General features: G+C 36.2%; 1 long non-coding RNA gene across 4 annotated transcripts in view; it reads right to left on the reverse strand.

Annotated features, from left to right (window-relative positions):
• Positions 1 to 11,098: 11,098 nt before the first annotated feature.
• Positions 11,099 to 14,779, reverse strand: part of LOC141376355 (uncharacterized) — a 974,232-nt gene continuing 970,551 nt past the window's right edge. For 3 of the 4 annotated variants that reach the window (XR_012386275.1, XR_012386278.1, XR_012386276.1), the window contains exons 6-8: positions 14,246 to 14,405; positions 13,835 to 13,950; positions 11,099 to 12,874 (exon numbers count right to left, since the gene is read on the reverse strand). This is a non-coding gene — a long non-coding RNA (uncharacterized lncRNA). Of the gene's footprint in view, positions 12,875 to 13,834; positions 13,951 to 14,245; positions 14,406 to 14,642; positions 14,706 to 14,779 lie in introns of those variants that run through there. The other variant, XR_012386277.1, reaches the window with a different exon arrangement.

The raw sequence follows: 14,779 nt of genomic DNA on the forward strand, positions 1-14,779 counted from the left end.
ATTATATTAGTAAGAGTTTTATTATGCAAAACAAATCCTGACAATATAGCTAAATTGGCTATTAAAATCCTGCCATATTAATTATTATAAACACAAGATTCCAACTTGCAAAAAAATCCTTCTCAATGATTACTACAACTGGTAAACTGTCAATTTTTGTGAGCTAACACAAAGTGACAGCCCTGAACCACCTCGAGATTCATTGTAGGTACCATGTTTAGGCAGTGATACACATAAAAAAGTAAATTATATTCTCGACATATGCTAGCATAGTGCGGCATAAATTCACAGTTCTCATAACAATCAGAAAGTACCCCGATGATCTACTACCAGCTAAATTCTGTGGTTCATGCATGCTTTTAGGTACATTGCCCCATGAAATTCACTCATGAGGCCACAGGAAAGGATTTTGTTAATGGCAGTATAGCCAAACTAAGCTGTCAAGTGATAATTACAATATGGCAAATGTAAGTCCTAATTACATGCATATAACAAAATTTCATACAATATTGTGTGATATACAAAACCGGAGAACCATGGGAAACCCACATGAGCACGGGACGATGTGTAAACTCCGCACAGAAATGTCGGCTGGCTTCGTAAGGACTAGAACCTGTGTCGTTCTTGCTGGGAGGCAACAGTGCTAACCACTGGGCCACCGTGCCACCCATCTAGAAAAGGAGGAGGAGTAGGGGTGGAAGGGTGGATTCTTCAAAACGAAGATGGCTGTCATATGGAACTTAGGGTATTTATAGTGGCTAATCGTCTGATTGGTGAATCATAAATTGAATATTGCAGGACCGGCTGCAAGCAATCATAAGCATGTGATCCTCTCGAAATTAGTTTATAAATAAACTTCACTTATTGATTTAAGTAATAGTCCTACTTAGCAAAAATATCAACCAATAATGTTTAAACATAATAGAAATAAATGTAAAAAATTATGAATGATAAACAATACTGTATATATAGGCTATTTATCAGAAAGCTTAGTTGGCTGAACTACACAGGCTTGCCCTAAACAATAATAAAATGTTTTATAATATTTCAAATTTTTTGTTTACTTTTTGTCTTTGTTTATTTATTTATTTTATTTTTTTACTTTTTTTGTTTATTTTTTTTATTTTTTTGTCTTTAAGCAAACGCCTGTATCTGTTTTTTTTTTTAATTTAGTCATTCCTTTTAAAGAGGCGGTTTCAAATTATTTCGGTGTCAAGACCTCTCTCAAGGGTCACCTAGCTCTGCTCGTTTTGTCATTAGTTTCTTGTGCATGGATCATAATCCTGAGCACTTGGGTCGTAGACTGTGATGAGTATTGATCGAGTTTGGAATCGCATCCAATGAACAAATACAATTTGATCCATTCAACAGTTAAGAGCGAACGCTTTGCTCTTTTGGCGCCACCCACGGGCGTTTGAATGTACACACGGCTGGCAAAGCGTGTTCACGTTGCCTCTAATCTACCCTATAAATCCACTCCCCCATCGCCCACACACACACACACACAGAGAGAGAGAGAGAGAGAGAAAGAGAGAGAGAGAAAAAGAGAGAGAGAGAGCGCTGTTCACATGCAGAAGAAAGGATGCTAGGTTTTGTAACTGTCGGTGTGAAAAGAAACATTAGACCTCATCCCTGAGCATACTATATAAAACAAGTACATATAGGGAATAAAAGGAGAGATGATTCAGCAAGATAAATGAAGATACTTTGCAACAACAGACAGAACATAGGCTATCTACTGTATTGTTAGCTATATTTTGGGTGGTACCTGCACGCTCATGCCATAATTAATGGCATCAAAATGAAAATCATTACCAAATGAAAATTTAACTAACACAACAAAACTCAGTCTCATGTGTTTACATGCATTCAAATGATCCATGAGTAATCGGATTGGTGGTTCAATTGCATTGAGCAGCTTTCATGTAAACACCTCAATCGATCGGGCTCGATCTGAATAAAATTTCAGTCAGATTGGAAGAGGTGGTGTAGACCTGAAATACCATGATCAATAAGCAGGAAATAAAACCTTATAAAAGCTTGAATCTGAATAATCAGTCAGAATCAAAAAACATCACACATAAATCATTTACCACGTCTTATATTATACTAAAATAGTAACTATGTTTATTGTTAGTTAGTTTTTCATGCACTGATATAAATATCATCGTTAAATTATGTTTATGTTTGTGTGTGTAACAAAACCATTGCTGATTTAATGCAATAATGATGCTCATTAATTTTCCTTTGGCTTAGTACCTTTATTCCTCAAAGGTCACCACAGTGGAATGAACCACCAACTTATCCAGCATATGTTTTACACATGCAGATACCCTTCCAGCCGCAACACAGCACTGGGAATTACCAATACACTCACATTCACACACATAAACTATGGCCAAATTAGTTTATTTAATTCACATAGTGCATGTCTTTGGACCGAGGGAGAAACTGGAGCACCCGAAGGAAACCCAATGCGGACACGAGGAGAACATGCAAACTCCACACAGAATGCCAACTTACCCAGCCAAGACTTGAACCAGCAAACTTCTTGCTGTGAGGCGACAGTGCTAACCACTGAGCCATCGTGTCAACCAACAATAACTCATTCATTCATTCATTCATTTATTCATTCATTCATTCATTCATTTATTCATTCATTCATTCATTTATTCATTCATTCATTCATTCATTTATTTTCCTTTGGCTTAGTCACTTTATTAATCAAGGGTTGCCATAGTGGAATGAACCTCCAACTTATCCAGTATATGTTTTACCAGCCTGATCTTATGAGAAAACTTACGTATTTTATGTTTTGCCAGTTTAGTGGCTAATTCGTACAAATTTGTACGAGTTCAGTCATACGATGTTGTACGGTTTTAAAAAGGAGGCGTGGCACCTAACCCTAACCATCATTGGGGATGAGCAAATCGTACTAAATTGTACAAATTAGATCATACGGTTGTGGGTTTGAATCCTGACTGTGCCAGTTGGCATTTCTTTGTGTAGTTTGCATGCTTTCCCAGTGTTTAAGTGAGTTTCCACCCGGTTCTTCAATTTACACCACAGTTCAAACACATGTGCTTTAGGTTAGTTGTAATTGGAACTAAATTGTCTGTAGTGTGTGAATGACAGTGTGCGGGTCTTCCAGTACTGGTTTATGACTGGAAGGGCATCCGCTGTGTAAAACATGCTGGAATAGTTGGCGATCCATTCCACTGTGGTGACCCCTGATAAATAAGGGACTAAGCCAAATGAATGAATGATTGAATTATTGAATATTCAGTCTAAGAATCTAGAACTGCATTCTGAGCAGGTACCACTTTTGAATTTGAGCTTGTTTTGACAATTTAAAAATATGTATTATATAGCATGAAGTTGAGTAGTTTGAAATTCAGATGTACTACATTTGCCATGTTATTACTGTCATGCAAATTATCAGTGTCAGTTGTAGCACTTCAGTGCTATTCATAAATCCTCTCATGTAGACTCATGGGATAGTAAAATACACTTTAAATGCATGCTTTAGAATCTTTTCATGTACTGTTTTTAAATACTATAAATTCAGATATACTACTCTTTTGGCTTACTGTATTTGTCCACCATACAAATAACAAACCAACACCACAGAGGTTCACCTACAACTTGTTCAAGCATTGGAATATTTGAACATTTTGTCTGGTGGTTTTCTATTGTAAAGCTATAATTCACTCAAAAATACTGGTAGGTACATTTAATTAATAATAAAATCTAATATATAGATAGCTAAATATAAGTCCTGATATATAACATATCGTTTTATTTTAAATGGGTGATCCAGAGTTTATTTTTAAAGCTTGGTTGTGTTCATAATATGCAAAGCAATGTGTGCTCATGCTTCACTTGTAAAAAAATAAAAAATAAAAATCATGTTATTTTTTCCATATATCTTACTTTGCCTATTTACAACTACTCAGCTAACATGAAAACGACTGTCATATTTCCTAGTTCCTCCAAAGCCTGCCCTCAAGAGACTCTGATTGGTCAGCTAACATAATGTGCTGTTATTCGTGGATCAGCTCTACGTCACCAGGAAACATCATGTCTAGTCACTGGCATGCACTGTGCCTCTGCTCTGATAATACTGTCAGTCAGTGTAGCCGTGTCAGTGTGAGCCTGAATTTGATATAAAATAAAGAGCACACAGTTGAACCTCATGCCTGCTCTCTAAAATAAAATTAAACAAGTGTTTCATATCCGAGTTATAAGCATGTGTAAGTAAAATGAAACCTTCACATATCTTCTGTGAGTTTGTTATTTGAGATGTATAACATACTGAAAGTTGCCACATAGAGAGACGCTACAGCACTGCTGAAGATTTTGGCTGTTTACAGCAGTTTGACGGATAAATATAAACGTGTAGCTAAATTGGTAAACGTGCCAAACAGCATTTCCTCTTGTTTACATCCTTGTTTATGTTCTCGCTTCAACATACCATTAATGCTACACTCTCAGAAATAAAGGTACATGAGCTGTCACTGGGGCAGTACCTTTTCAAAAGTTGCATATTTGCACCTGAAGGGTCGATAATGGTACCTCAAAGGTACATTAAATAGGTACACTTTTTAGGTACATTTGGCTACTAATCTGCACCTTTGAGGTACCATTTTGGACTATTTGGTACAATATGTATCTTTTGAAAAGGTACTGCCCCAGGTACAGCTCCTGTACCTTTATTTCTGAGAGTGTAGAAACTATGCATGTAATAGATCAATTTTAACAAATAAAAATACTTACAGGTTGTGGGTCACAGTCCACAGCTTCATCTATTATGATTGGAGCTGCTCCTTCTTTGATCTGAATCCAGCACTAAACTGAGGGAGATTCTGGAACCTGTCCTTTGTCAAATGTTAGCTTATCTTTTTATGTAATTCTCTGGAACATAATTAAAATTAAATTGAAAGCACTTCTTTGTGTCGTGTCCGTTGGAAGCCCAAATACAGAAACAGAACTAGCTCTATGAAAATAGGAGTGTTTGGACAACATTTTAGCCTTCTCTGCTATAACATTACAGTGCCTCCAGCCACACCCTTTGGTCCGCGGGTTGTCTGCGCATGGTGAATTTGCATAAGTGATCTTACTAACCCGGATGTATTATTTATTATTTTTTTTGTAGTCCCCAAACTTAAAACAAAAAAGCCAATGTCTCCCTTTGCATTGAACTTTGAGTGTATTACATTCCGAGATGTTGTTTATGTTCACACAGCTACATTTCACATCAACTTTAAAATATGATATAAAAGTAGACTACCTCTTTAAAACCTTAACTGTAGAAAACATCTAGATCTTTATTTTTCCATAATCATTTACAAATTTTTAAAAACTCCCATACTGCAGATATCTATTCTTTAGCATTACATTTTCTAAAGTGTGCTTCTGTTTCATGTTATTGTCACCACTTTTCTCATCCCAAAAGACTTTACATACATTTTTTTTATGTTCAAGCTACTCTACATATCCTAAAAATTCTAAAGCTGTTAAATAAGAACTTACACAAAGCTAATGTGTAAGTGAGAATTGTTCACAACCAAAACCCCCCACCCACCCTTTGAATTTAGCTTTTTAAATAAATCCCAAATAATGTTTAACAGAGAAAGGAAATATTCACAGTATGTCTGCTAATATTTTTTTCTTCTTGAGAAAGTCTTATTTGTTTTATTTTGCTAGAATAAAAGCAGTTTCTAATTAAAAAAAAAAAAAAAAAAAACATTTTTTAAGGTCAAAATTATTAGCCCCTTTACGGTATATATTTTTTTCTATTGTCTTCAGAACAAACCATCGTTATACAATAACCTGCTTAATTACCCTAACCTGCCTTGTTAACCTAATTAACCTAGTTAAGCCTTTAAATGCAACTTTAAGCTGTATAGAAGTGTCTTGAAAAATATCTAGTCAAATAGTAATTACTGTCATCATGGCAAAGATAAATAAATCAGTTATTAGAAATGAGTTAATAAAAGTATTATGTTTAGAAATGTGTTGAAAAAATCTCTCTGTTAAACAGAAATTGGGGGAAAAAAAACAAGGGTAATAATTTAGGGGGGCTTATTATTCGAGCTCCAACTGTATGTCTTCATGTTACATTTATTTTTATCCATATTTCAGTTTGAGAGCACGCATCCATCTTTCTTTTTTCAAGAAACTCAGCTCAGACATTTTGCTAAACACAAAGCTTTGGAATAGCACGAGGGTGAGTAAATGATGACAGAACTTTCATTTTTAGCAAAACTTTTCCTTTAAGTACCTTCAAAACAGTCTACCAATGGCTTTATTGATTGTGAGGATTCCAGCAGTGCGGAAAGTAGAACCTGCTACGTTTAATTCAGTGTTTACATTCCAAAACTCAATATTTTTAGCTCTGTATGTTTTCATGGCGGTAGAAGTTTCTAGCACCGGTGTAGCAGAAAGCCACCTGATGCTGTCTGTTAAAATCACGCAGCTCCCACTAGCCGAGTGGAGTTCTGCATAAAAGAAAGACAGCAGGCTGTTTGTCCTTCGGAAAGAGTGCAACAGACGTTTAAGATTTTTTTTTAGGTTGGAAACTACACGTTTAATTATTTCCACCATGCTGTGGGGGGCTTATAAAAGCTCAGAGGGAAAGAACAATGGATGAAGATAAAACTGAGCCAATAAGCATCTCACATCATTACAAAAACACTTTTTTTTTGGTTTGACCCAAATGCTAAAAATGGTTCATCATCTTTTTATAGTCGTCTTTAACAGTCATCTTTTATGAGAGATCAATACAAACTTGTTAAACCTAATTATCACAGACACAGCAAAGCTTTGTGGAATCTCAGCTTCTCAGTCTGTGTGCAAACATCAAATCAGACTGGTGGCGAACAGCGGTGGCAGAACCCAGGAGCTTCCAAAGCGACAGGCCCCCAAGCCTGGCCCTCAGGGAGAGGTAGGACTTTTTCTTTTCTGCCAGGCACTCTGAAGGCAGCCTTTTTCAAAGAGTTCCAGTGTGTGAGCCTTTCTCTCTCCTCTACCAGTCTCTCATTAGCAGCAAACAAACAGCTGTCGGGTTACCTCTCCTGGGCTCTCATTAAGAGCTGCCAGTCATTCGCATGCCCGATGCCAGCCAATCAAAGAAGGCCTTGCACCCACACCGAGCCCGCCCACATGCAAAAGCAAGAAGGTCATAGGTCAGGGGCGTACGAGGCGGGAGTCTTGCATTGTATCTCTTTACGTGATAAAAAAAATTTGTGTGTAACATGATTAATCAGAATAAATCCGTAAGCGGCTGCGATTTAATTATGTTAATGTAAAGTGAAGCACTTTAAGTAAAAACTTACACCTTTTTATGGTGTTGCCAAGTTTTATTTACTTTAACATGCATTTGGCAACACAACATTCAAACTCAATCATCTCATATTTGTATTTAGAAGCCTTTATGGTTAAATTAAGGGTAGTTTTAATTTAAACTAAAATGAAATTGCAAATGTGATTGATCATACATGTGATAATCAAGCAGCACGGTTTTGTGTTCAGTAGTAAATCTCCTAAGGTCCTACTTATACTATGCCCTAAAAGTTTGTACTTATTTTGTGAAACAAAAGTATATACTTTTGAGTGTGTAACAAAACAGCATGCAAGCTTTGGGACATACTACTTCCTCGTTAACAGATCGTTTTGTTGCGTAGTTATGAGCCCTGTCAATCATCCACACATCATCCACACTTCTTTTATATTTAATTTCCTACCTTGTTGGAGAAGCAGCAGCAGGTTAATTTGTCAGTCTAATGTCTTTCATGCAAAGAAATCTCCTCAGGTCTTTGGATATTATGCATTCAGACGTTAATGTCCAAACACGTCATTATATAAGTTCAGTATTGTTGTTGCAGATGAAATATAACACGGAAAACGCAATTTAAATATTTCACAGTGGGCTAGATATAAATGAACAGTCATACAAACATCTTTACCGAAGCCTCTCTACTTGATGGTTGGTCTTGCGTGTTCACCACATTTGTAGTTTATTTACACTTTTCACCTGCATTTGTAGTTCTAATCGAATTCACATCAATGTATTTTGGGCAATATCAGCGGTTAGAGTATGGACGGTTCTCCACTTCAAATTTTCCCATGTAGTCTCTGACCTAGGTACTGACTAGACTCAGCCCCTCTTACCTTCATTGAGTAACCAGTTTTGGGCTTATGGGTGATGTGGCGTGCAGTATTTACTTGACAGAGTTGACTGAGAAGTGACACAAACATTTGTAATTATGACAGAATGATAATCTTGAGGCAACACTGTGTCGAAGTGGATAGCACTGTCGCCTTACAGCAAGAAGTTCACTGGTTCGAGCCTAAGCTGGGTCAGTTGGCATTTCTGTGTAAAGTTTACATGTTCTCCAAGTGTTGGCGTACATGTCCACCAGGTGCTTCGGTTTCCCCCACAGTCCAAAGACATGTGGTATAGGTGAATTAAATAAACAGAATTGGCCATAGTGTACGTGTGTGAATGCAAGAGTGTGTGGGTGTTTCCTATTGATGGGTTGAAGCTGGTAGGTCATCCGCTGCGTAAGAACATATGCTGGATAAGTTGGCGGTTCATTCCACTGTGGCGACTCCTGATTAATAAAGGCAGTAAGCCAAAAAGAAAATGAATGAATGATTATCTTGAATTATCTAATCGTGAAAGATTATCTTGCAATTGTACAAAGCTTGCACTACAGTACGTCTACAACTCTGCAATTCTGTGTAGTAAATGCTGCTCCATCTTTGTTTATTTGTAGTGAAGCCATGGTTAGTTGTCTTAAGAGATTCATATTTTTATAAATGTGATGCTTTGTCTTATGAACTGGTCTATGAAGGAGGCTGAAATACCATATTTTAAATTCTACCAAATCTAATAAGCTATTCTTCAATATCTGGAAGAAAATATGATGTAAAGCAGTGATTTATTTAAGTAAATGAATTGTTCTTACTTGTGAGAAGCTTATTATCTGATGATTACTTAAACCAGTGTGTTTTGTTTTGTGTTAGATTATGGTTAAGGAATTGCTATGACAATCTAAAAATAATAATAATTATGAGCCCCCATTGCCCTGTCATGCTAACACAATATCACAGCAGATCATAACTGTTTGATTTAGTAGCCAATTTGTTTTAATTTATACATTCTAGTGCAATTTGCTCATCTCACCACGAAGGTGTAGGAATGAAAATGATCATATGCATTTGTTTATATGGCAAATCATGTCTTTTAAACCAAAGAAGGTCCATACCAACTCCAAAGGCAGATACTGATCATATCAGGGCCTAGTGTGTGGACTTTGGGGGTTTTACTATGTGATCACATGTTGATTGGTCAGTTTGAATGTCTCAACATTTGGGGTTTGGTCAAATGGTCAAGAAAGATACAAAATAGTTGGTAAACTTTGCTCTGTCTCTTTTCCTAATCCGCTTCTCTCCTGCTCTGGAGGCTATCTCCTCTGGCTCTGCTGCTCTCAGGCTTTCTTCGAGGCCTACTTAGGCTCAATCCCAATTATATTTTTGTACCCCTACCCCTTTCCCTTACCTTAAAACCGGGGGTGAAGGGGAGGGGCTTCAAAATTTACCCCTAAGAATTGGGACAGCACTACAGCACCTGTACACGTCATCATATGTCATCGCGATCTCTTGCTTCACGTGAGATCAGACGATGGCGACTGCTGTAGTTATTCCAGTTGTGTTATTTTTTGTTTTTTATCTTCAGGAAATCACTGAAGGCATATATCATGTTATCATAACGATCTAATGTGGCAATTAGATCAGAACTATACTGTGCATTACACAGTGGCCATATTCGTCTATGTAAACCTACCAAAAACAACATTAACATTATAGCAGACACTGTAAAAGCGCATTCCCAGCCACTAAACTATTGCAATATAGTATTCGAGTGTCATCGAGTAACAGGATGTTGTGGGACTGCTGTACAGGGGTTATGATCAGGGATTATAGATCGCAGAATATAGTGATTTTTATTTTAGCATGACGGTAAAACATGAACGCGGTTATGCATATAGTAAAACATGTTTGTTTGTTGTAAAAATTTGTAATAGTGATAATACATCATTTGTGGATCTCCTTACTTCCCCGTGCAGCTGTGGCTGGTGTATTCTGGGAAATTGTCTTACCTCTTGCCCTTAGTCCTACGCCTTCAAGCTAAAGAGAGTTGGGACACCACTGTCCCTTCACGGTTATGCGCAAAATGGAGGGTAGGGGTAAGGGGAAGGGCTAAGGGGTAGATTTGGCTGTGGCCCTTACTCTCTTTGTCTCTCTCTCCCTCCCCCTGTCTCTCTCTTTCAGGTAATTTTATTTCTTTCATGTAAGCTGGGTACAATTATAATCATATGTTTTTGATCATTTCATATTTTATAATTTTAGAAAGTTATTTGTAGTGAAGTTTATTTATAAACTAATTTCGAGAGGAGCACCTGTTTATGATTGATAGCACCTGGTCCAGATTAGCTAACACTAATTTACCAATCAGACGAGTCCTTTAACCACTATAAATAACCAGAGTATCTTGCTTCAGCCATCTTCGTCTTGAAGAATCCCCCCTTCCACCCCTACTCCTCCCATTTCCTTGTCAGGGCAGCACGGAGGCCTATGGTTAGCATAGGATTGCAGAAGAATGGTTTGACTAGAATGTACAGTTTTTTTTACCATCCCAGCCGGCATTTCAACGGTGATTCAACGTTGAATCAACGTCAGGTCTATGGTTGGATCAACGTTGAATTACCTTTCGATTTTGCAAATTGGATCAACGTTTATATAGTGACGTTGTTTCACCGTCGGACCACCACCGGTGATTCACCGTTGAAATCACAACGTTGTTTCACTCTTACCTTCTTCATGGGTGAATTGTGGTCGTTTTGTAGACGTTGAATGAAGGTTGAATTACCTTTCGATTTTGCAAATTGGATCAACGTTGATACCGTGACGTTGTTTCACCGTCATACATTTCAACGTAGGTTAAATAGAAACTACATACAACGCAAAGTCCATAAATATAGCAAACAAAATTTTACTAATAAAAAATACACGACACAAATACACAACTTAGTCTGTGTATCAATTTATTTAATACACACCTCATTATTTCAATTATTCTAAATATACAGCAACATTTACAGCATACATAGTTCATTAAAACCATGCAGGTTCCTATACATGCTGTACACTCAAATACAGAAAAAAGGCATACAATTAAATAGTCACTTTTTAATTAGGTTTCATGAATTAAAGTTAATGTTTACTAACATGAACAAAGAACAAATACTTGTACAGCATTTATTAATCATTTAATTAATTGAAATATGTCCCGATGCTATTAAAATCAAAATGTGTGCTTGTTAACATAATGCACTGAGCTGACATGAACTGTACTTTCTTTATATGAAAGATGCTTCATTGCTCTTTGTTCATGTTAGTAAATACATTAACACTTACTAATACAAACTTATTGTAAAGTGTTACTGTCTTCAGAAAGACAGATACTAACTAAATTAAACTAAGTAACTAAACTACGCTTCAATTCTGTTTACAAAGTTTACAAAATACCCATTTTTAAAGTGGCTGCAGTAAAAAAATAAAATAAAAAACATCACTCACAACTAAGAATCACAAGTGAAATACATTACATCTGTTTGAGGTTTTATAGGTTGAGAGAAACACTTGAGGTAAAAGATGGCACTGAGGACAAAGAATCAAGTGTAAAACACTAAAACATCTATATCAGTCTAGCACTTAAATACATATTTATTTCTCAAACACCAGGTGAGTTTCCTACAAAATCAATAATGAGGTTTGCTATTCCAATTCATTGTGAATGAATGGCTTTACTTTCACAATAGTGAAAACTCATGCTATAATCTAATCCTGACATTACTCCTTCACTTTGCAGGTCTGCATGCTAAATATTTAGTAGTTTTTTTTTTTTTGTATAAAGTACATCTATTGTGTTTAGCATTACTGCAGCAAAACTGAGCACCTGTGACAGTGGAACATGTAGACAAATATTTCAGTAAATCATCAAGAAAATGTGTAGAATATATGGTTTGATTCTCTCTCACAAACACAACAGTAAAAGCAATTTGTTATTCCATTATTATTATTAGTATCATAAAAATTGCATGTTCACATGGGTCTTATAATAATGGCTCACATTTGTGAATGTAGGACCACTATTTCACTATTACATGTCACATTAAGTGTTCATATAGGTTCTGTTATTAATTACTTGTGTCATCCCAGAGACCTGTTAATCTTCAGAACACAAACTAAAATATTTTTGATTAAATGCTTCTCATCCTCTACAGACAGCAATGGTCCCAAGATGGTCAGTCAAGATAAGGCACAAAACACATTGTCAAAACGTTCCATGTGACTTCAGTGATTTCCACTGTGAACATACCAAGCTCCAACAACACTTTAGTGAGGCAAATCAAAACAGTAAATACAAATGTGTTTGCGTATATCTCTCCCGCATCAGATCAGCGTGTGTGTTTACTACGAGCAGTATGCACACACCATGACCTGTTGTGGCAAAGGCAAACAAGTTATTTTTACAGTACTTACTGTGATTTAACCTTTATGACAAATGTACTGGACCTGTTACACATATCACTATCTTTTATGAACACAAATTTCACTGTAACGGATGCTATTGTTTTGCTCCAGTTATACCTTTAGAGAACACCTTACTAGTCAGACATCCATACAAAAGCAGAGAGTTTGGTCTTGTGTAGCAGAACTGCAATAGATGTCTGTCTGTCTAGGCTGACACTGGTTTAGGCCATCAGTATGTCCTTGATGCCCTCAAATGGAGCTTCCAGAAAACCTGCAATAAATGAAATATGAGGTTACAACTAAGTTGGTATCAGCTATTATACAAAGTGAAATTCAAATATTTATTTTTTATTGCATCCAAATTTGTCCTATAATATCGCCACACTCAATAATTTTGACTCATCCATCTGAATATTCCTAACTAAGAGAAGTGAAGAATTAGGTGTGATGTCGTCAGGAAGCCCTTCGCCACTACTGGTGCCAGCATTTCCAGAATTCAAATTTCAGATTCTCGAAAAATAGCTTTTTTTTTTTTAACAAAGGCTGCAGTGAAAAATCATGAAACATTCAACACATCTAATAATTACAAGTTGTTGTAAACCATTACATGTACTGTAAAAGCTGTTTAAAGCTTTTTAGACATGGTTGAGAAAAACTCTAGAAGGAGTAGCACTTTTGCAAAAGTCTGCATGTAGGACAGAGAATTAAAGGGATAGTTCAAAATTTGTATTCTGTCGTCATTTACTGACCACGTTGAACACAAAAGAAGATATTTTGAAGAAAGCTGCAAATCTATTTAACCATTGACTTCTATAGTATTTTTTTCTACTATGGAGGTCAATGTTTACAGGTTTTTAGTTTTTTTTTTTTTCAGAATAGCCTCTTTTGTGTTCAACAAAATAAACTCATAATGGTTTTAAACCATTTGGGGAGTAAAATGTGAGTAAATTTTCATTCTTGGGTGAACTATCCCTTTCAGTTGGAAAACACCAGAATTCTTAAGTAGACCCTTTTCGCAAGACAGATGATGCATTTCATTTGTCATCTTAATCCTCAAGTTTTTAATATTTAGATTTATTTAAATAGCATGTTTATTTATTTGTTTTAATGACATTTAATAAAAACAACTTCTCAATGACATCACATGTACTGGACCTGCTACACATGTATCACTATTTTTTTTAATACAAATTTCACTGTAACAGGTGTTGTTGTTTTGCTCCAGTAATACCTTTAGAGAACACAGTAGTAGTCAAGACATCCATACAAAAGCCTTGGCATGGAGTAGCAGAACTGCAGTCTGTCCAGGTAGGCTATCTGCGTGTTCTTGATGCCCCTCAACTGGACCTTCCAGAAAACTCAGAAAGTTAAAACCCATTACACCTTTTATCTGCTACTATACAAAGTGTAATTTAAGCATTAATTTCTCACTAAATACATATTTGTTCCCCAATACTGTCACATAGTATAACATCACAACATGATTTCACAATAATAATATCAATATAACAATATAATATCACAACATAGCCTAACAATCAATAAACAAACATATTAGAAAGAGAATATCACCATGCTTTTGGTTAACCAAAGCACTAAGAAGATTTAACAGATAGCTTAGTTAAAGGTAAAGTAAACTTACATGGACAAAGCCTTTTCCATTCAATGCTGTGCAAGTTACATCTCTAAAAGCAAAAACAACAACAACAGTGAAACGACAGCAGTTCACTTTGTAATAATAACACTAATAATACAGCGTATAAAATGGATATTGTTTTATAACGTTGCTCAGTAACTTTAAACTGCGTTTGGAGTTTATCGCTTTGAATTTGCCATAAAAACGCTCATTTAGACTAACGTTAAACATGTGACATTACCTCGAGGTTAGCTGCGTCACCGGAGCGCAAACAAGACTAAAAACAAACTGGAAAGTTTTAAATGCTTCAAAATTCGAAACACTACACCAAGTCACATTTAAGATGTGTGTAAAACAAAATCGGGGGGTAAATAAAACTTTAAAGCATCTAAAACACGCTTACCTCTGAATTCTGCTGCACTGCAGGTCAGGTGTTCGTAATTAAGTGAAGTGAAGCGCTGCGCGTGGCCGCGTGCGCCGAGTCCTCCGATACCATGGTAACCAAACATGTTGAATATTGGGTGAAGCCATGACGTTAAT

Source organism: Danio rerio, chromosome 10, assembly GCF_049306965.1.
Source record: "Danio rerio strain Tuebingen ecotype United States chromosome 10, GRCz12tu, whole genome shotgun sequence".
NCBI classification, from domain to species: Eukaryota; Metazoa; Chordata; class Actinopteri; order Cypriniformes; family Danionidae; genus Danio; species Danio rerio.